Genomic DNA, 23484 nt, shown 5'->3' on the forward strand with positions numbered 1-23484 from the left:
AATTTCTTCTGAACTTTCCCAGACTTTGTTCAAGTTCTGTAGCACTTCAATTGCCGTGACCCGCAGCGTATAACAGCGACAAAGATAACCCTCTCCGGAGCATCACAAGATGTGTGTTGAGTGATTACGAGACAAAGATCCCCGTATAGCCTCAACAGACCGTTGGGGCAAGTGTTGTAAGCGAGCACCAATGAAGGCCAGAACGGTGCACGAGGGGGTGGGTGGCCAGCACCACGCCCGACCGCCTTTGTCTCCCTAGTGGCGATGTTTACTATACACCGCACCAGGTACTCATTTAAGGCTGAGTTGATCTAGGGGAGACCCAGGGCTGGTTCAAATAATCGTCACCTGGTGTTGGCCGTGAGCGCTAATCGAACTGAGGTCGCCCGGTTCATAGCGCAGCGTAGCGCTCACCGCTACACCGCCGATGCACACCACAAGACACCCGCACAGGCTACGAGATGCGCGCCCTGTTCGCGTAACTGCGGTGCCCCTTTTACCGAGACGCTCACAAAGTATCGTGCAACGGAGTGAAGGGTGACATGACATCGTCTTTTTTTTACAAACATCTCTCAATACAGAGTGATCGCTCGCGGCTCGGCCCGTGGAGAGAAGCGCGCTGCCCCTCAGGTCGGAAGGTCACGAGTTCAAAAGGACGGGCAACCAATTTGTGGGGGAAGTCAGGAGCAGGTTCTCCTGTGGGGAGAAAACGCCCACCAGAAAGTCGCCCCCACCATAGTAGTGCGGAATTTCCACCACTTTGGCTCGGGACTATAAACAGGAAATGAGCACCGGCTCAACGTTCATCTGAGCAGGAAACCACAGCAGCTGCTGCTGCTGCTGCTGCCGCTGCAACTGCAGCAGCAGCAGCAGTGGCGGTAGCAGCAGCAGCGGTGGTGGCGCCGGCAGCAGTGTGATGATGCGGCTGATGCGGTATAGTGTAGTGGGTGAGCGCTACGCTGCGCTACGAACCCGGCGACCCGAGTTCGATTCAACACCGGTGACGATTATCTGAGCCGGTCCTGAGCCTCCCCTAGGTCGACTCAGCCTCAAATGAGTACCTGGTGCGGTGTGTAATAACATCGCCACAGGGGAGACAAAGGCGGCCGGGTTCAGTGCTGGTCACCCACCCCCTCGCGTGCCGTGCCGGCCTTCATGGGTGCTCGCTAACAGCACTTGCCCCAACAGTCTGTTCAGGCTACACGAGGGATCTTTGATGCTGTGTTGGTGCGGTGCACGCGGCGCCGTGCCACTTTGGCAATGGGTTGACAACAATAATAATAATACTTGTTATTATTCACAGTGCCTAGTCAAGCCACTGCTGGATAAAGCCCTCCCCTTGCCGTGCCGGCCATGGGGGTTGTTTCGCCATACTTCACCACGCTGGTGACTTCAGATGGATTAACGGGGAAGCTCAGGACCAATATTCGAAATAATTTGCCGCGAATGTCAGCCGTGGCCGGGAATCGAACTCAGGTCACCGGGCAAATAGAGCAGTGCACTGCGCAAAAGGATTTTTTTTTCATGTGTATCGTGTGCCAATGCATGTTATCACGTGTTTGGTGACGCGGCTGCGATGATATAGAGAGCGTCGCACGCTCACTTCGTATCTGTCCCTGGGTTCTCCTGTTCACTTATGCAGCACTGGGAGGCAAATGAGTTTGCACGGCATAAAATCAATCAGTTTAAATACCGGAGCGCCGTTTCCCCCCGAAATGTACTGAGCTGCTAAATCACTGGAGCTGCTATTTTGCCCGCGGCAGGAGTCCATTTCAATTTGGCACCAGAGATTCGTGCAGAGAGTCCCGCTATAAAGAAATATATTAATAATACGCCACTGTAACCTCGCTAACGTGGCCTACTCACCGCGACATTTAAAACATAAATGCTAATCCAAAGTCCAACTCACTAAAATAACGCAGTCCCATAGCCCAGGCGAGACATTTTTTTATGCCCCGTGACAAGACACCATTTGGGAAAAAGCATTTAAAAACGTATGCTCCGATGCAAGTGTATATTTACTGCCAGATAGGAACCCAGAATAACGGCGCTGCCGATCCCACAGATCAAACTGCACTGTAGACTTCAAATATTGTTCAACACGCCATATACGGGCACCAAATCTCGGCACAAACCAATTCCTGAGACTCGAACACCGATGCCAACTCCCGGACTGCCTGGGTCAAGCCATGGACGGGGTGGCAACACGCCCAGTGGTCGCCGAGCTCGTGACGGCCCACACACGTGAACGTCTCACGCACCGCGGATGTTTTGTTGACAGCCATTTCAGCGGGCTGAGTGAGGTTGCTTCGGTTGGGCATCCGCCTGCGGCCTTCCAACGCGGCCACGTGCAAAGACGGTCACAAATACATGCGTGAATTGAAGATGGCGCGCGACGACCATGGAAATTGCATCTCAAATTTTGGTGCGGTAGAAATTTGAAACGCGCGCGCACAGAGACAAAGCAGGAAGTCATAAACCAGTGCCCACGATTGCCCAAGCTCTGGCAGCCGCTGCAGCAACGGCGCTCCTCACACGCCGTGAAAGTCGAGCGGGTTCCTCTCCCCCCCCCCCCACCACGGCACTCAAAGTGACCTCCTGCTGCTCAAGAAGCATCTCCCCTGGTTAGAGCCAGGAGCCAGCCATTGGTGGACATTCCACGACCCTGTTTGCAGGGCCTTTGAGTTTCAAGGGTTGCAAGTGTATTTTATTTAACCAGGTGAGATCGACTCAATAGACCAGGGAGGTCTCATTTGTAGGAGTGAGCCTGGCTCACCAAACGTACAAAAGGGATGCAATGCAGACAAAGTAGAAGAGTGAAGCAAACAAAATTGGAACTTAAACATCCGAATATTGAATTAGAACTAGAACATCCACATACCCTGAGTGGTACACCACTGACTGCGTAAGAACTGAAGACTTAATGAACCCCTGAGCGGGATTTGAACTCTGACCCTTCCCATTGCGAGCCGCGTAGTCGCTTCAACTTCTCGCGCTCGTCGGAGGCGGACGCGGCCGTCGCGCGGTGCTGCCCGTCCGGCAGACTTCTTCTCGCTCCCTCCCTCTCTACTCAGAACGGACTGCGTGAGCGGCTCGTCACCTCCTCCGCGTCCTCGGCGCACCACGTGTTCACGGTCAGAGAGGTTGTTGCTGGATGGAGCTTTGGCCGTTCCGTGAAGACGTCCACTACCGACAGCGGCAGGCCCCCTCCCTCTCCCTCGAGCCCCCCCCCCCTCCCTCGAGCCCCCCCCCCCTCCCTCGAGCCCCCCCCTCCCCCTCCCTCGAGGCCCCCCCTCCCCCTCCCTCGAGGCCCCCCCCCTCTCCCTCGAGCCCCCTCTCCCTCGAGCCCCCTCCCTCTCCCTTGAGCCCGCCCCCCTCTCCCTCGAGGCCCCCTCCCTCTCCCTCGAGCCCCCCCTCCCCCTCCCTCGAGCCCCCCCCCCCTCTCCCTCGAGCCCCCCCCTCTCCCTCGAGGCCCCCTCCCTCTCTCTCGAGGCCCCCCCCCCTCTCCCTAGAGCCCCCCCTCTCCCTCGAGGCCCCCTCCCTCTCCCTTGAGCCCCCCCCCTCTCCCTCGAGCCCCCCCCCCCTCTCCCTCGAGCCCCCTCTCCCTCGAGCCCCCTCCCTCTCCCTTGAGCCCGCACCCCTCTCCCTCGAGGCCCCCTCCCTCTCCCTCGAGCCCCCCCCCTCTCCCTCGAGGCCCCCTCCCTCTCCCTTGAGCCCCCCCCCCCTCTCCCTCGAGGCCCCCTCCCTCTCTCTCGAGCCCCCCCCCTCTCCCTCGAGGCCCCCTCCCTCTCCCTCGAGCCACCCCCCCCTCTCCCTCGAGGCCCCCCTCTCCCTCGAGGCCCCCCCCCTCTCCCTCGAGGCCCCCTCCCTCTCTCTCGAGGCCCCCCCCCTCTCCCTCGAGGCCCCCTCCCTCTCTCTCGAGGCCCCCCCCCTCTCCCTAGAGCCCCCCCTCTCCCTCGAGGCCCCCTCCCTCTCCCTTGAGCCCCCCCCCTCTCCCTCGAGGCCCCCTCCCTCTCCCTCGAGCCCCCCCCCTCTCCCTCGAGGCCCCCCTCTCCCTCGAGGCCCCCCCCCTCTCCCTCGAGGCCCCCTCCCTCTCCCTCGAGCCCCCCCCCCCTCTCCCTTGAGGCCCCCCTCTCTCTCGAGGCCCCCCCCTCTCCCTCGAGGCCCCCTCCCTCTCCCTCGAGGCCCCCCCCTCTCCCTAGAGCCCCCCCCCCCCTCCCTCGAGGCCCCCTCCCTCTCCCTCGAGGCCCCCTCCCTCTCCCTCGAGGCCCCCCCGCTCTCCCTCGAGCCCCCCTCTCCCTCGAGGCCCCCCTCTCCCTCGAGCCCCCCCCCCTTCCCCGAACAAGAACGGCGCCGTGAGCCGCGAGTCAGTGAGCCGAGCCGCAGTCCTCGGTGCGAGCGGCCGACTCGAGTTGGCGTCCCCGCGCTCACCGAACAAGGTTCGATTTTTACCCTCTCCGATTTCTCTTTCTTCCTCCCTTGTTTTATTTTTTATTTCGGTTGCAAGGCCACCGCTTCACTTCACGCTGTCGAGCAGCATCTCCCGTCCCTCCCACCGCTTCCGTCTGACAGGGAGCCGCTCCCTCCTTCAGCAAGACCTCGCCTCTGGCCGCCGCCAGCTCCGAGCTGATATCCCACGCGGACTTCTCCACTCAACCCGTCCCAGCACCTCCCCGATGCTCTCGCCGTCCCCAAAATCGTTGTCTCCGTTTGATTCCACCCGAGTTGGCATCACCAGAGAGGGCACACACTCGGAGTTGAAGGAAGAACATCTTAATGTCGCCAACGCGACTGGATTACGCAATAATCTTGTTTAAGAAATCTGTTTCTCACATAAGCCGCTTTTACTGGCAACATACAGAAGCTGGCGTTCATTAAACATGTTCAACTCCCCATGGTGAGCCACGGACCAGGTGGTAGTAGTGGCATGCCCTCCTGCACATACCCCGAGCCTCCCCGCCCCATCCAACACCCAGGCTCTCTTGAACGCGCGCGCTTTCTCCACCTGATTCGCTCACAAGCGGCGTCATCACACCGAGCCCTCTGTTTAAGACCGAAGCAGGAGGAGGATTTCGCCACAACTCTGGCTGTCGCCCGATGATGCTGGTTGTAATTACCGGCGAAACGTCGTACTCGAATTGTAAATGTCGTGGGTTTACTCTCCAACACACCGGTGTGCTGTACGAGTAACCAATTGGCATGTTGTGCTTACGTGACAAAGCTTACTCATTGGCCGTGTCGGGTGGTGGCGGGTTTAACGACACATTTATTTTTACGCGATCTAACCCAAACACACGCCTCTGCTATGGACCCAGCCTCTCCTCCGGCCACTGCCCAGAGCAAAGCGTCACAGCCCACGTCCAATCACCCCCCGCCGGTACATTTCACCAACATCACTCTCGCGGAATAATTACTCCTAATAATAATGATGAATAATAATAATTACTACTCACTACCCTGACTTTCCCCCCGCACGTCAACGAACAGATGCCAGCTCGGACGCGTTTCTCAGGCAGCCCAGAGGGCCGGTGTGGCTGATTTGGGTTTACCTCCGACGCTCGAGCACTTTGAGATTGCTAATGTCAAAGGCGCTTTATGAAGTCCAGTTAATTCGTTATGAATTATGACTCCACGTGCAGTGCGTTGGCAGTGAAGTTCCACACCGTACCGGTACCAGATCTCGCTCCAAATCCAATTCCTGTCACCCACACTCAGACGCCACTTAAACCCGGGCAGATGGAAACCCGTGTTTTTTTTGTTATAACAGTGGAAGATAAAAGATACGACGCTTGACATTTGTTTACAATTCATGTGAACAACAACAACAACGATAACTGAATAATGCATGAAGCAAATATCATGTAACGACAGGGGTTGATGTGGGAGGGGGGGGGGGCGACTGGGGTCAAGTTGGTGATTGGTGAATGTTTGTTTACAGAGTAAATATATAATTGTCGGGGGGGGGTGGCGGGTATTGACGTTCCAATGGCTCATCAGTTGTCACGGTCAATTATTAACTTCGCCGTGCGGCGATTACTCGGCGCGGTCAATGCGGAGCGAGCGGCCGAACAGATCCAAGCCGTGAGATGGGAATCTCTGACGCCAAGCGGTGCAGGAGTGGCGCGCCTTCTGTGACGGGCTGGGGGACTGAACCGTCGCGCCTTGTGCCGTGTGGGGGGTAGAGGAGTCGGGGCGGGGGGGGTAGCCGCCCGCCACTTCCTCGTCCTCGCTACAAACGAAGGCGCGGCGCGCTGCTATTGACGCAGCCGGAACAGCAGCGGGTCGCATTTATGGAGGAGCAGCGCCGTTGGTTGGCAACGATCGTGCCACGAAGGGCCTCTGGGTTCGAGGCATGCCTCGGGCGCACTGTGGAGTGTTTGTTTTCTCTCCCCCCCAGTTCTGCGTGGATTTCCTCCAGCCCCTCCGGTTTTCCTGCCATAGCTAAGAAGAATCAGAATATGTATTTATATTGGAGGAATCCGATGAGCTATGAAGCTCTTGTTCACAGATGTCCAGTCGTGGCGGGTAAGAATGTTGCAGTGCAAATTATAAAAAAAGTAAACAAATAACCCAAGCACATACAAATAAAATAAACCATCCTCAACCTACCATGCTTTGTAACTGGTATAGATGCCAACATTATATAACGCTGCTGAAAGTTGGGCTCACACACAGCAACATCGGCCCATACTGCGACATTTGGCAGGAACCTTTTGAAAAAGATTCTTCACTGTGTGGTCACCGTGCCACGGGTTGAGAGTTCAACTCGTTCGCTGTGAGGTCACCGTACCACGGGTTGGGAGTTCAACTCGTCCACTGTGAGGTCACCGTACCACGGGTTGGGAGTTCAACTCGTCCACTGTGAGGTCACCGTACCACGGGTTGGGAGTTCAACTCGTCCGCTGTGAGGTCACCGTACCACGGGTTGGGAGTTCAACTCGTCCGCTGTGAGGTCACCGTACCACGGGTTGAGAGTTCAACTCGTTCGCTGTGAGGTCACCATACCACGGGTTGAGAGTTCAACTCGTTCGCTGTGAGGTCACCGTACCACGGGTTGAGAGTTCAACTCGTTCGCTGTGAGGTCACCGTACCACGGGTTGAGAGTTCAACTCGTTCGCTGTGAGGTCACCGTACCACGGGTTGGGAGTTCAACTCGTCCGCTGTGAGGTCACCGTACCACGGGTTGGGAGTTCAACTCATTCGCTGTGAGGTCACCGTACCACGGGTTGGGAGTTCAACTCGTCCGCTGTGAGGTCACCGTACCACGGGTTGAGAGTTCAACTCGTTCGCTGTGAGGTCACCATACCACGGGTTGGGAGTTCAACTCGTCCGCTGTGAGGTCACCGTACCACGGGTTGAGAGTTCAACTCGTTCGCTGTGAGGTCACCATACCACGGGTTGGGAGTTCAACTCATTTGCTGTGAGGTCACCGTACCACGGGTTGGGAGTTCAACTCGTCCGCTGTGAGGTCACCGTACCACGGGTTGGGAGTTCAACTCGTTCACTGTGAGGTCACCGTACCACGGGTTGGGAGTTCAACTCGTTCGCTGTGAGGTTACCGTACCACGGGTTGGGAGTTCAACTCGTTCACTGTGAGGTCACCGTACCACGGGTTGGGAGTTCAACTCGTTCGCTGTGAGGTCACCGTACCACGGGTTGGGAGTTCAACTCGTTCGCTGTGAGGTTACGGTACCACGGGTTGGGAGTTCAACTCGTTCACTGTGAGGTCACCGTACCACGGGTTGGGAGTTCAACTCGTTCACTGTGAGGTCACCGTACCACGGGTTGGGAGTTCAACTCGTTCACTGTGAGGTCACCGTACCACGGGTTGGGAGTTCAACTCGTTCGCTGTGAGGTTACCGTACCACGGGTTGGGAGTTCAACTCGTTCACTGTGAGGTCACCGTACCACGGGTTGGGAGTTCAACTCGTTCGCTGTGAGGTCACCGTACCACGGGTTGGGAGTTCAACTCGTTCGCTGTGAGGTCACCGTACCACGGGTTGAGAGTTCAACTCGTTCACTGTGAGGTCACCGTACCACGGGTTGGGAGTTCAACTCGTTCGCTGTGAGGTCACCGTACCACGGGTTGAGAGTTCAACTCGTTCGCTGTGAGGTCACCGTACCACGGGTTGGGAGTTCAACTCGTTCGCTGTGAGGTCACCGTACCACGGGTTGGGAGTTCAACTCGTTCGCTGTGAGGTCACCGTACCACGGGTTGAGAGTTCAACTCGTTCACTGTGAGGTCACCGTACCACGGGTTGGGAGTTCAACTCGTTCGCTGTGAGGTTACCGTACCACGGGTTGAGAGTTCAACTCGTTCGCTGTGAGGTCACCGTACCACGGGTTGAGAGTTCAACTCGTTCGCTGTGAGGTCACCGTACCACGGGTTAGGAGTTCAACTCGTTCGCTGTGAGGTCACCGTACCACGGGTTGAGAGTTCAACTCGTTCGCTGTGAGGTCAGCGTACCACGGGTTGAGAGTTCAACTCGTTCGCTGTGAGGTCACCGTACCACGGGTTAGGAGTTCAACTCGTTCGCTGTGAGGTCACCATACCACGGGTTGAGAGTTCAACTCGTTCGCTGTGAGGTCACCATACCACGGGTTAGGAGTTCAACTCGTTCGCTGTGAGGTGACTGTACCACGGGTTGAGAGTTCAACTCGTTCGCTGTGAGGTCACCGTACCACGGGTTGAGAGTTCAACTCGTTCGCTGTGAGGTCACCATACCACGGGTTAGGAGTTCAACTCGTTCGCTGTGAGGTCAGCGTACCACGGGTTGAGAGTTCAACTCGTTCGCTGTGAGGTCACCGTACCACGGGTTGAGAGTTCAACTCGTTCGCTGTGAGGTCACCATACCACGGGTTAGGAGTTCAACTCGTTCGCTGTGAGGTCACCATACCACGGGTTGAGAGTTCAACTCGTTCGCTGTGAGGTCACCGTACCACGGGTTGAGAGTTCAACTCGTTCGCTGTGAGGTGACTGTACCACGGGTTGAGAGTTCAACTCGTTCGCTGTGAGGTCACCGTACCACGGGTTGAGAGTTCAACTCGTTCGCTGTGAGGTCACCGTACCACGGGTTGAGAGTTCAACTCGTTCGCTGTGAGGTCACTGTACCACGGGTTGAGAGTTCAACTCGTTCGCTGTGAGGTCACCGTACCACGGGTTGAGAGTTCAACTCGTTCGCTGTGAGGTCACCATACCACGGGTTGAGAGTTCAACTCGTTCGCTGTGAGGTCACCGTACCACGGGTTGAGAGTTCAACTCGTTCGCTGTGAGGTCACTGTACCACGGGTTGAGAGTTCAACTCGTTCGCTGTGAGGTCACCGTACCACGGGTTGAGAGTTCAACTCGTTCGCTGTGAGGTCACTGTACCACGGGTTGAGAGTTCAACTCGTTCGCTGTGAGGTCACCGTACCACGGGTTGAGAGTTCAACTCGTTCGCTGTGAGGTCACCGTACCACGGGTTGAGAGTTCAACTCGTTCGCTGTGAGGTCACTGTACCACGGGTTGAGAGTTCAACTCGTTCGCTGTGAGGTCACCGTACCACGGGTTGAGAGTTCAACTCGTTCGCTGTGAGGTCACCATACCACGGGTTGAGAGTTCAACTCGTTCGCTGTGAGGTCACCGTACCACGGGTTGAGAGTTCAACTCGTTCGCTGTGAGGTCACTGTACCACGGGTTGAGAGTTCAACTCGTTCGCTGTGAGGTCACTGTACCACGGGTTGAGAGTTCAACTCGTTCGCTGTGAGGTCAGCGTACCACGGGTTGGGAATTCAACTCGTTCGCTGTGAGGTCACCGTACCACAGGTTGAGAGTTCAACTCGTTCGCTGTGAGGTCACCATACCACGGGTTAGGAGTTCAACTCGTTCGCTGTGAGGTCACCGTACCACGGGTTGGGAGTTCAACTCGTCCGCTGTGAGGTCACCGTACCACGGGTTGAGAGTTCAACTCGTTCGCTGTGAGGTCACCGTACCACGGGTTGGGAGTTCAACTCGTCCGCTGTGAGGTCACCGTACCACGGGTTGGGAGTTCAACTCGTTCGCTGTGAGGTCACCGTACCACGGGTTGGGAGTTCAACTCGTCCGCTGTGTGGTCACCGTACCACGGGTTGGGAGTTCAACTCGTCCGCTGTGAGGTCACCATACCACGGGTTGGGAGTTCAACTCGTCCGCTGTGAGGTCACCGTACCACGGGTTGGGAGTTCAACTCGTCCGCTGTGAGGTCACCATACCACGGGTTGGGAGTTCAACTCGTCCGCTGTGAGGTCACCATACCACGGGTTGGGAGTTCAACTCGTCCGCTGTGAGGTCACCGTACCACGGGTTGGGAGTTCAACTCGTCCGCTGTGTGGTCACCGGTGCAGTGGCCCAATCATAGAGCGAACTGCTCGCAATCAGACAAAGGGGCCGTCCATGAATGACGTCACGCGATTTTTGACGATTTTTTACCCCCTCGTCACACGGCGTCACAAAAAGTCAGACCCCCCCTCAAATATGACGTCACAAAGTTCTGCCCCTCCCCCCTTAAACCATATTTCCATAGCGCAGCGCGCTGACCGCAACACCCCCCCCACACCCACCCACGTGCGCGCGCCGAGGCAACGGGGCCCGCGTCGGGATGGCCGCTGCCTCGACCCGTGCCCCGGGGGGGGAGCAGCTTGGCTCGCGGCTGGGCTGGGCTGGGCAGGGACGCGGCGGCAACATCCCTGGAAGCTCTAAACACGAGCATCAAGTGTCAGAGATGCACCGCGGTTTTACTCCGTCGGGATTTTGTACGCCGTGACTGGGTTCGGTGCGTCGCGGGGTTATTGAACGGATCTGTCAAGAATTATGGATTTGCGCGTTTCTGCTCTGTAATTCGACGCGGCCACGGCGCGTGAGTTGGATGATTCGCGTGGACTCCAGGCCGCCGCCGCGGTGGCGGTGGTTGGTGGTTATGACAGCAGAGTGACCGCGTGGTCACCCTGCGGTGTTTTCTTCCGGCTCACATGGCCAGCGCGAAACGTTTATAGCACGCGGGCTCGGGTTGAACGGGAGCACGCGAGGAATGCGTCCCGTGGGAAGTGAGGTGGGCAAAAGCTGTTAGCGACTGCTGTATGCCCTCACGTGGCTACACGGTGACTTATACAATAGCAATGTGAAAAGCGGCGCTCAGTATCCACCCACTCGCTCTCGTCGGGAGAGAACGCCTCTGAGGAACCACGCACAGAAGAAGGTCCCCGCCACGTGATGTACTAGCGCCAAAAGTGACGCAAGTTCTGTGGTCCAATACTTACGATGGTGTCATCGTCCACTCTATGATGATCCTGGACCTTATAATCTGACCACATTTGTGTCGGTGAGACGTTCTGATTTTCTCAATTGTGGTCCTGATGATCCTGGATCTGGATTTTAAACGAAACATCGCGTGTCTCATTGCGACGTTGTTTGTCAGGATCGATCTTCAAGTGACCGCTGAGCTGAAGGCTTCCTAACCGGCTGCGTGGCGATGGTTTGGCCGCGTCGGGTAGCGGAGGGTTGTGGACGTCCAGCCACGTCCCCGTCGCGACACTTCTCACCTCGTCGCACACGCGAACGAGAGCTCCCTTGCATTGTACCTGCGAACACCAAGGCGCGGCGAAACGCAACATGACCGAGAGGAAAATCTAATTGACAGGGCGGTGCGTTCCGGCGTGACCGCTCGTTCGGTTGGGGCGGCTTGCGGGCCCGGCCATCGGCGGAGTCCTTCTTCTCTCAACGCATCCCACGCGAGGTCACAGATTTGGGCTACACGTGGACGACGTTTGGTGGAGGAGGAGGATGGTGGTGGTGGTGATGGTGGCTCTGCTGGCTCTCGCGCTTTCTAAATGATTTTCGCGAACCGTTGGGAAAGCGCTGACAGCAATTTATTGTTTCCTGAAAACATTTCCACGCAGCGGTCTCATGGGAAAGAAAAAAAACGCACATTTCGACGTAAAACAGAAACACGTTTAAAACAAAAAATGTTTTGGTCAAAAGAAAAGCGATATTGGCATCAGGAGGCCGAGCACGTTGGGCTTTGCGCGCGGGACTTGGGCTGGGAATGAGAGGCGTGCTCGTAGAAGGGAAGCGAAAAGCTCTGTTGCATTATTTAGAGTGCCATTATCCCCATAGCAGCATCCTGTTACAGAACGTTACATTTTTGGATCTAAAATATTAATTGCCTTCATGAGTGGCGGCGCCACGAGCGACGTTTACAAAGTGGCGAACACGATTGTTCATCGTCTGCCACAAGGCCGACGCGTCCGGGCCCGTTGGGAACGTCTCGAGCCGCGGCAGGAGTGGGTCCACCCTCAACAGGTTCAGGACTGCTCACGGGCCACGCCTCGCCAACCTCCACCGATGGGGCCTAAGAGCGACCCCCCCCCCCCCCTGTGTGCCTGTGGGGTGGGGCAAACCCGTGCACCGCATCCCAGAAGTCTGCCCAAATCCACAAAAATCAACGGAGGCCTGGTCGCCCTCAACACAGCAGGACGGGTAAGCAACCGCTCGGCGCAGGGATCTTTGCATTCGCTGAATAAAATAAATTATTGAGTGCTCAAGACGCGCGCATCGAGGGACTTTCTCCTTCCTAGAGAGTCACCAGAATGAAACGAGAGTGTCGAGGTGGTGTCTTATCCCCGAGCTAGTGGGGGAAATTCCACATTCCTATGGTGGTGGCGAGTCTATCCATAGAGCGACCGCTGATGACTTCCCCATTAGGTGGTGCGCACTCATTCGATCAGCACCAGAGAGAATGCGATGATGGATCGAGTCCAACCCCCATCCGGTGATTTGAGCCCGCAACTTTCCGATCCCGACCCGCTCCGCTCCATCACTGAGCCACGCGGGTGCTCTCAAGTGTGGGGCATCAGTGTGGTGCATTGTGGGCCATGCTCTGCACACCGCTGGACGAACGCACCTCCGAGGTGTTGCCATCTCTCATGGGCTCGCAATAGAAACCCCCCCCCCCACCCATCTGCACGTGAGATGATGTCGTCGCTATCTATGGGACCTTTTTGCCAGTATAAACATTTTTTTATGGAAATGTTTTCCCCTTTCTGGCAATAAGACCGGTGTTAAGACGTTCAAGCAGCAAAAATAAACCTTTTGCAAGGAATCAAGTCTGCATTGACCACACGTGCTTGTGGTAAAACATGCCAACAAACAAACTCTGTGAATAAGTACGCATTGTGTTTGAAACTGATTGGCCTCCACCAGAGACAACACCAGAGTCTCACTACCAGTGATCGACCAGAGATGGGTGGGGAGGGAGGGGCTGGGTAGGGCGGGGAGGGTGGGGAGGGGCTGGGTGGGAAGGGTGGGGCGGGTGGGGCTGGGTGGGGAGGGGCTGGTCACCCCGTGGTGCCCTTATAAAACTCAACGTTTAACCTACTCACGCCGGCTTGTGCCCGCCCTCACAGTCGGGCATATGTGCGGAATACACCACGCCGCCGTTGACCCTGGCCATTGACCGAGCAACCCAACGTTCCTACCAGCTCCCTCCGCAGGAATGTGTTCGCTCGGATCGAATCGTTATATCGATGGGACACTGCACTCGTACGATGCCCCTCATTGCCCTATGAGCCACGCGGCTTTCTTGGGAGTGCATCATTTCGGCAGCGTTGGTCCAAAACAAGAAAACTCCGGATCGGTGTCACCAGTCAGGAGTCTCGTCACTCGGCCAGGCTTACTTGACGCAATGCTGCTGAACTCCCCGGATGTGTCTAGACCCTCTCTGCTCGATATGGCTCCGAGTTCAAAGCCAAACGACATCAGAGGCAAGAGAGACGAACCACGTGCGCGTTTACATTATGAGACATCTCCTTTACCGGTGGCAAAATATAGTAGTAGGTTTTTACCCTTTCAACTGGTACAAAACTGACACCTTTATACAAGGTGTATTGCGAGCAAGGATTGAGGGGGGTGGAGTCTGGGTCACGTGGGGAGTGGGTGGAGTTAGGGTCACGTGGGGGGAGAGGATTTAGGGAGAGAACGGGAAGGGGGAGTTGAGACGGAGTGAAAGACGAGGAGGCCACGCTGGGCAAGACGGAGAGTGTGGCGCGGTTGCCACGCGGTGGGAGACGTCGACACTGACGGCCATCGGTGTCAGACGAAGAGAGCTAACGGGGCAGTGAGAGGCTAGCTGTGGAAGGGGCAGCAGTGACGCTAGATAGCGGGGCAGCGGTGTGGCTGCAAGGATTGCCTAACGGAGCAGCAGGGAGACTGCACAAGGGAGCAGCCGAGGGCTGTGGAGAGGTCGTCGAGCGTGACGCGGGCCTGAGCGAGACGCCGTGGTGCGGATATTCTACGAACCCAATAAAGGACAATGGAGATCGACATCTGAGAGAGAGTCCTTTATTACAAAGGCATCATGTTTGCAATAACCACAACACAAGCAGTCAAAATGCAAACAAAAAGAAACAACTCTGATAATGGTAATATTATCAAGAAACAACTCTGAGAATGATAATAATATCATGTTAATAATATCATTATCAGAGTTTTTTCGGTAAATTCACATAGGTAAAACATTAAAATTAATAAAAGTAAAATAAAATAAAAATCACGACGTTTCGGAGGCAACACAAGCTTCCGTCTTCAGGTGGAACCGTCACAGCCACGACAGCTGTATCAAGTAAAGCATTTAAAGCATTTACTTGATACAGTTGTCGTGGCTGTGACGGTTCCACCTGAAGACGGAAGCTTGTGTTGCCTCCGAAACGTCGTGATTTTTATTCTATTTTACTTTTATTAATTTTTATGTTTTACCTACGTGACTTTACCGAAAAAACCTAAGAATATGAATCCTTGCAGTCACGAAAGCTTCAAATCTAGAACTATCAGAGTTGTTTCTTTTTGTTTGCATTTTGACTGCTTGTGTTGTGGTTATTGCAAACATGATGCCTTGTATAAAGGTGTCAGTTTTGTACCAGTTTAAAGGGTAAAAACCTACTACTACACGTGCGCGTTGTTCTCTCCACAATGACGCGAGCGAGCGAGCGGGTTGTGTTCTGTGGTTCACCCCGAGGGGATGCATGAACGACGTCAACCTGGATAGGTGCTCGCTCGCAGCTCTTGCCCCAACAGCCCCTGAAAGGCTACCTGTGGGCTCTTTGTCTGTGTGTGTGAGACAGAGAGAGAGAGAGCGGCTCTGGCCCAGGGCGCAGAGAGAGCTGTCTGCCCCGAGCTCTGCGCGCCAATTGTGGTTTGGTTTCGCGTTGTGGAGAAGCCTCGTTGCCTAATGAAAGGGGGTCTGCACCACGTGGTAAAAACAACAACAACAAAAACACCAATGCCTTCCTGGGCAGCATTTACCCGCGTAAGGAAGACTACGTCTGAACACCCCGAGCGGTAAGTCAGCAAGAGGTCTGAGTGGTATCCGGCTCAAGTGAGCATTGCGGTGGCGTTCGTCTTCTTGTCCACAACAGCCCTGAGCCAGTGGTGGGAATTCCACATTGCTATGGTGGGGGAGAGTCTGGCCATAGAATAACCACTGTTGACTTCCCCACAAAGTGGTACTTTTAGACCCTAAGAGGCAGAGGTGTGGACTCGAGTCATGTGACTTGGACTCGAGTCAGACTCGAGTCATGAATTTGATGACTTGCGACTCGACTTGGACTTGCATAACAATGACTTTGTCCCACCTCTGCTAAGAGGTGTGATGGGCCGTGTGATCTCCCCCCCCCCTCCCAACTTGTCACCTTTCAATTGGGATTCGCTCGCCGTGCCGTTCAGCCACCAGCTTGCCAGACGGATCGGCGAGGTGCGAGGCGGCCACAGGCGGTGCGTGTGTCGGGGTAGGGGAGCGGTGGCGCAAGCGGTTAGCGCCGCTGCGCTTCGAACACGTGCCACCCGAGCTCGACACCGGCTCACGGCGACCCAACCGGTCCTGGGCCTCCCCTAGGTCGGCTCGGCCTCGAATGAGTAACCTGGTGCGTTTTTTTTAACACCGCCACTGGGGAGACAAAGGCAGCCGGGCGTGGTGCTGTCCACCCACCCCCCTCCTCGTGTGCCGTGCCGGCCTTCATAGGTGCTCGCGAACAGCACTTGCCCCAACAGTCTGTTAAGGCTATACGGAAGGATCTTTGTCGTTTGGGGCCGTCCATAAATGACGTCACGCACCTCGGGGGGGGGTCAGACATTTGTGACGATGTGTGACGGGGGGGGGTGAGAAATGTGACGTCACATAAAAATGCGCAACTTTAAATAAATATAGACAACACGTTCTACTTAATTAAATAGACTTTTTAATAAATGTTGTCTCCTACAACATCAGAGTGCAGCGCCACATTAAATACTCACTACAATGACAATAGTTTAAAGCGATTTGAACCATGTTTTTTTTTGGGGGGGGGGGGGGGCAGAGCTTTGTAACGTCATATTTGAGGGGGGGGTCTGACTTTTTGTGACGCCGTGTGACGAGGGAAGGGGGGGGGGTCAAAAATCGTCCAAAATCGCGTGACGTCATTTATGGACGGCCCCTTTTATAGCGGGATGTTTGATGAACTCAAAGCCGGGACAGCAGCGATACCGCGATTCAAGAGCGACGGCGACAATCCAGTGCGGCGAGTGGTGGAGGAAAGTTCCACTCGGACGCCTCACGACTCCTCCGATTATAATCACGGTCGGCTACGTGCGGTGCGAAAGAAGTTCACCCTGGTCGACAGATCCATTCATGGCCTGGCCCCACCGTATCCTGCCACTCGGGTATCTTTACGCGTCGCCTTCTCGCCCTCGACGTTCTCAATCTTTGCCGTCTCTCTCTCTCTGTCTGTTCCTTCTTCTTGTGCTCAATCCACGCTTTCGCTCCCCCCCCCCCCGTCACTGGAACAAAGTTCACCCTCCACATTAAGCGGCCACCTTCGCTCAAGAGTTTCCGCTCCGCACTCAAAACGCACTTATTGCTCTCTCGCTGACCCCACGACCCCTTAATCTCCCCATCATAACCAGCACCGTTACTGTTCCCTCTTCATAGTCGCATTATACGGCTATCGCTCATTACCCCATTCATTCAATCCATTCATTCACCATCATTTACTGTCGTACATTTCGCTTTCACCGATCTCACGCATCATCATCATCATCGCAGACGGGGAGAGGCAGTGAGCGTCAGAGGGTATGAGATTGAGTTTGTGAGAGAGCGAGTGAGTGAGAGCGAGTGTGAGAGCGAATGTGAGTGTGTGTGTGTGAGAGAGACTTTTAAACCACTTTGATTTCTGCCAGTAGCAAAAGCAAGGGCGTCGATTTCGATACAAGTCACATCGAATACAGCATCACGTCACAAAACACTACCCGCTGCAAATGCGCTGCACACGCCACGCAACGCAAACAGCACGTCGTCACGAACGCCACGCTCGACAAATAAGCTCGTTAGAAAGTGAAATGCAGAATGCCGTTTGCACTGGCACAGAGGGGCTTGACCCCCCCCCCCCCACCGTTCAAAGAGCACGCGCGCGTCACCGGAACGTTTGCTCCAGCTGGAGCCGTGCCTTGAGCAGGCCCCCCTGAACATTGACACCTTAGAGCAGATGTCAGTGTCGCCTTGCAGCATGTTTTTTTCCTGGTCTTGTAAACTGCCATCTTTGCTTGGGCACAGGCGAAGTTTGAAAGATCGTGGCGCGTATTAGCCAGTTAAGGCACCCCATATATGAAACTGCTCTTGTAGAAAGTAACCTCCAGTCTCACTGAAAATGGACCCCAAAAGCCGGAACATTGTCTTGAGCCGCAGACACCCCAAGTACTGGTGGGCCAGATCTCCCCTGGCACCGCAGAACACACAAGAGTCTGGTGCCCCTCAGGAGATTCGGCTGAGCCACACGGCCGATGGCACCGTCCAGTGTGCCAACCTCCACTGGAGGTCACCACGGCGTTTGGCTACAGGAGGCTTGTACATCTGTTTCCACTGGGGGGGCGGCCTCAATCAGGGGTGAGAAATTATCTCTCCACTTTGTGTCTGGTAGGTTGGTCAGGTCCTGAAAATTCTGCGCTTTGATGCAGCACGTGTAGAACGCTTTCTTTGGGGTGCTGTTCAGGGACACGTCCCTGCAGCCCCGTGTAGTCGACCAGGCCCAGGTCTAACAGGAAGAGCTCCTTGCCGTATCCCAGGCGCCCCCCTACGTCGCTCAGCAGGCTGAGGGCCGGCGACTTCCAGGGTAGCTCTTCCCATGCGTACAGCAGCCACCTCACGGCCAGAAGCCTATAGTTCATAATCCTGACGGTGACGTCCACCAGGTCGTGGCCACCCTCACCCACCGGCAGGCAGAGAGCTGCCGGCCTGAGCCAGTGCTTGCCGTGCCACACAAAGTGCGCGAGCGAGCGGTTCACTCTGGTGAGTAGCCAGTCCAGAAGCTGGAGGGCTTTGGTCTTGCGCCACAGCACAGATGCTGCCAGGTTATTAGTGACGAGCACTCGGACCCTAAAGGACATCTGCAGAGCGCGGCGCGCCCATCCCAGCAATTCACCCTCGATTACGCCGGCCAGTTCGGCCCAATTGTTCTGAGCGACCTGCGGCTTCCCCAGGCGGACTCCCAGGTACTTGATACCATCAGCCTGCCCACTAACCCCTTCTGGGAGGAGCACAGAACGCACGCAGCACCACGACCCCAAACACAGAGCCTCACACTTGGCCCAGTTGACCCTGGCACAAGAGGCCTTCACATATACTGCCACCGCCCGCCAGAGTGCAGAGACGTCCTGCGCTTCGTTGACCACGACGCATATGTCATCCGCATATGCGGAGACCCTAGCGACTGCATCTTCAGGTCCTGCAACCTTGAAACCAGACAGATGTTGTCTCAGGTGGCGTCGGAGTGGCTCAATAAACAGAGTTTACAGCAGCCCCGAGAGAGGGCATCCCCTCTGACCCCCCTCGCCACGAGAATAGGGGGCCCAAGCCGCTGGTTGATTTCCAAGAGAGACTGGATGTGCCCGTGCACAGGAGCCTAGCGTGGGCGATGAATGTTTGGCCGAAGCCGAACGGCGTTTAGCCAGGTACTCGTGGCTCACTCTATCGAAGGCCTTCTCCTGATCCAAGCAGAGGAGGCCTGAGTCCATGTCGTGCGTTTGGGGCCATCCATTTAGTACGTACGCATGGAGGGGGGAGGGGGGGTTAACCCAAACGTGCACGCTTGCGTATGGGGGGGTCTACTGACAATGTACGTACGCATAGGAAACGGGGGGGGGGGGTGAAGCCTCGATAATAATTTGTCTACATTGGCCTTCAAATTAGCTACAGTCCAGTTTCTTCAGCTGTCAGACAAGTACTGCCAGGGGAGGTAGGACTGTGGGAGAGGTGTCACTTGTATTCCACCGTGCCCCTGACTGCAGCTCTCACGCAGCTCAGCAGTGAGTCTGACATCGTCTGGCGGCCTGCCCCATGGATGATCGCACATCATTCAACCCGGCCTCACTGCGGACTCCCGCTGGCTCAAGATTCTAGCTGCCGCGGTGCTCTGTTCGTGCTGCTGCTGCCCCCCGGACTTCAACACTAACACTCGTCTGTACGTCGGTCGACTGCTACAGCAGATATATAGAGACGATTCCACCGAGTTTTTATTGTGTTTTAAGATCATAATAGACGTGTTTTTGAATGGCCAGTCAGGATGGATAACACGGTCAAGTACAACTGTTTGTACAAAGTTGTGTGTAAAGCTCGGCCGATATTTAATCTGCGTGGATGAAATATCGTCCGTTCTATAGGATTCTGGGAGGGGGGGGAGCAGTAATCACCAGTTTCCAATGAGGTGCAGATCCCCCCTCTTAAGCAGCAGGGTGACCACCACTCTCCTGCAGCTCTTGTCGGAGTTCACCCTTCCGCAGGCTCTCTGTCAACAACTCCAGCTGCCAGGGGCCGAGTTCATCCTGAACGGCCGCATGGAACTCAGCTGGCAGGGCGTCAATCCCTGGGACGTTGCCGGCTGCGAGCCCTTCCACAGCCACGTGGAGCTCCTGCAGGGTGACGGGGCTGTCATGACGCTGCCAGTCAGAGTCACTTAAGGTGGGGGGCTCCGTCTAACAACTCCTGGACAGCCTCGTCTTGTATGTCGTCGGAAGCAAATAATTGCGAATAGTGTGTGTGTGAGAGAGCGAGTGTGAGTGTGAGCGAGTATGAGTGTGTGAGAGAATGAGTGTGTGTGTGAGAGAGCGAGTGTGTGTGTGAGAGAGTGTGAGTGTGTGAGAGAGCGAGTGTGTGTGTGAGAGTGTGAGTTATAGCAAGTGTGAGTGTGAGAGAGTGTGAGTGTGTGTGAGTGAGACCGAGTGTGTGTGAGAGAGTGTGAGCGAGTGTTAGTGTGTGTGTGAGAGAGTGTGAGCGAGTGTGTGTGAGAGAGTGTGAGTGAGAGCGAGTGTGAGAGATAGTGAGTGTGGTGATAGCGAGTGTGAGTGTGTGTGAGAGTGAGTGTGTGTGTGAGAGAGAGTGTGTGTGAGAGAGTGTGAGTGAGAGCGAGTGTGAGAGATAGTGAGTGTGGTGATAGCGAGTGTGAGTGTGTGTGAGAGTGAGTGTGTGTGTGAGAGAGAGTGTGTGTGAGAGAGTGTGAGTGAGAGCGAGTGTGAGAGATAGTGAGTGTGGTGATAGCGAGTGTGAGTGTGTGTGAGAGTGAGTGTGTGTGTGAGAGAGAGTGAGTGTGTGTGAGAGTGAGTGAGTGTGTGAGAGAGAGTGAGTGTGTGTGAGAGTATGAAAGAGCGAGTGAGCACGGCCTCTGAGTGGTGGCCACGTGTTACGGTGACGTTCCTGCACAGTGGCTGAGCGCGCCCATGCACCTCTGACCCAGCCAAGCCTTCACGCTCCGCATTACACTGATAAGGGGCGCTCCCCGTGACCTCCGTGGGTAATTATGTAATAGCTACAATACATTAACACTGCGCACAGCGCACGCGGGTTTCCCCCGTGGGCGCTTTAGTAACCGCCTCTCACACCGCTCGTCTCCTCGGTCATTCCGTGCATCTTTCACCTCGCCGATCAGCCAGCGAATGCCTCGTTAGCCGCCAGAGCGAGTGATGTGGAGGAATTCGAGTCCAGCTGTTGGGGGGCGGGGGGCGGGGGGCTGCTCGGCTCTGGGTCACCACTGACGCTGATCGCCGCCTCCACCCACTGTCGAGGGAGAGAGCCGCTTGAGTGTCCAGCAGGCGAGACAGTCGAATGATTGTGTTCGCCGGTGCTCTCATTATGACGATCGTCGCACTCGTTTGACCAGGAGAAGAAGCGTCACGGTTCTTTTCCAGAAGGGTCCTGCCCAGTTTTCTCAGTAGGAGGCGATGTTGCCGCTGCTGTGTGTAATCCCAATTAATGTTTTGCGGGAACGTTTTCATCAATGGGATTTTATTTGACAAGGCAAGGCCCACTGAGCTGTACTGCTCTTTTTCAGAAGCGGCCTGGCCTGCACAAATGATAGCTCGACGAAGTGGCTTTTCTGGTGGGAATTTGTAACGGGCAAATACTATTAACGCACGTTTCCTCCATACCAGGCGAGGAAGAAAACATCATGCCACCGTGGGATATTTGGCCAATCCCAGTAACATTATGAGTGAGGGTTTATCTATCGGAGCAAAACCGAACAATCCGGAGCAAACCCACGCAGGATCCAGGGAGATCATACAAACTCCACACGGGAGTCGAACCCAGGCTCGTGTTGCTGAGCGCGCGTGTGAAGGGGGTAGCCGGAAGCCGTGACCACTTGGGCCACTTTCATGAGAATCAAAATAATAAGCGGGCTATTTGCCTCGTGCCCACATTTCACAAATGCAAGTATTTTTAAACATTCCATCAGCCACGTACAATTCTCAGCGGTTGGTTTAACACGAGCAAAACTCTGGACCGGTTTCAACATTCACCGTCTCATCAGCAGTCAGCTTTGCTCAATGGACTCGCGCGCGTTGGATTTGCTCCCCGCGGCTCTCAGCACAGAGCCGCCAACTCCTCATCCGTCTTCCTCTGCCTCCACGGAAGGTCCCCTCGCTGTCCCATAGATCACATTCGCTCCCCCCCACCCCCCACCCACATTAATGTATTTCACGCGACCACACGGCGCAGAGGGACGGCGTTCTGCGCCCGATTGTTTTAAAAGTACCCGCGGGTGTCTGTGGTCAGCGGCGAGTGGTTGTTGATCGCCGGCGCCGCCGCGCGCGTGTGAGAGCGTTAAACAAGAGGAGGGAGAGAGGCCGGGAGGGAGGAGGGGGGAGAGACACCGTCAGTAAATTTGCTCGCTCACGCCACGGCTTAGCGGGAGGAATCTCTCACTGGGGAGAATCCCAGAGGGCCACCACCAACGCGTCGGCCGCACGCGTTGGAAGATGACGGTGGGCCTCCCCACACGTTGCCCCACCACCACCGCGCACGCGAACTGCAGTTCTCCTGGGTGGACGGAGGCAGTGGCCGGTTGGGGTGGAATTTGAGAAACTTGCACCATTGTTTCATCACGAGCGCATCGTTCGTTTGTTTTTTTATTTTCAGCATGGCAAGGGACGGCGTTCATTGCATGACCACAACTCGATAGCATTCGCAGGCTCTTGAAATAACCTCGCTTTCGTTTCAAGAACCTGGCGCTGTTTGTAGCTGGCCGCGTAGATGTTTCGGACGTACGCTCCGTGATTTACCATGGACGCTCCCACCTTCAAGATGCTCTAACGAGCCGACGGCTGCCAATGCTCTCGCTTTTATCGACCCCGCAGGGCTGATGATTGTGGGCCGAGTCAACCCCAAAACAGGATCTGAACTCGGATTGCGAGCCGCTCGCTCCACCGCCTTCCACCAGCCGGTTCTCTTAGAACTCGCCACAGAGAGTCCCGGGGCGAATTGTGTGTGCGTGCTTCAGGCTAAACACGGGGACTTCACCCGAACGGAGTGTATGAACTAGTGCACATCGTGCACCAAGAAGGATGGAACGGCTCGTGTCGATTGACGCACGTGCAGGGAACGCGTAACGACGCCGCGTGTCGAGACATTTTACATCTATAACTTGTACGGGAGGCATTACAACGGTGAATGTCACACCCAGCCGCGCGTGTACAATACAAGTAGACCCATCAATAATGGAGCGGTGTTACCGGTGCAAGTTGCCGGGCCCGTGAGTCGTCAGAGAGAGGCCTGAATCGGTTGGGACTGGCGGCGGGAGATGGTGGAGTGTGGGGAGATGGTGGAGTGTAGGTGGAGTGTGGGAGATGGTGGAGCATGGGAGATGGTGGAGTGTGGGGAGATGGTGGAGTGTAGGTGGAGTGTGGGAGATGGTGGAGCATGGGAGATAGTGGAGTGTGGGGAGGTGGTGGAGTGTGGCAGATGGTGGAGTGTGGGAGATGGTGGAGTGTGGGGAGATGGTGGAGTATGGTGGAGTGTGGGGAGATGGTGGAGTGTGGAGGATGGTGGAGTGTGGGAGATGGTGGAGTGTGGGGAGATGGTGGAGTGTGGTGGAGTGTGGGAGATGGTGGAGTGTGGGGTGATGGAGTATGGTGGAGTGTGGGAGATGGTGGAGTGTGAGAGATGGTGGAGTATGGTG

The 23484-nt window shown here is 55.8% G+C and overlaps 1 protein-coding gene across 1 annotated transcript in view; it reads right to left on the minus strand.

The window, feature by feature from the left end:
- Positions 1-23484, minus strand: part of LOC144945222 (membrane-associated phosphatidylinositol transfer protein 2-like) — a 114476-nt gene that overhangs the window by 68763 nt on the left and 22229 nt on the right. The window lies entirely within an intron of this gene.

This window comes from Lampetra fluviatilis, chromosome 37, assembly GCF_964198595.1.
Source record: "Lampetra fluviatilis chromosome 37, kcLamFluv1.1, whole genome shotgun sequence".
Classification (NCBI taxonomy): Eukaryota; Metazoa; Chordata; class Hyperoartia; order Petromyzontiformes; family Petromyzontidae; genus Lampetra; species Lampetra fluviatilis.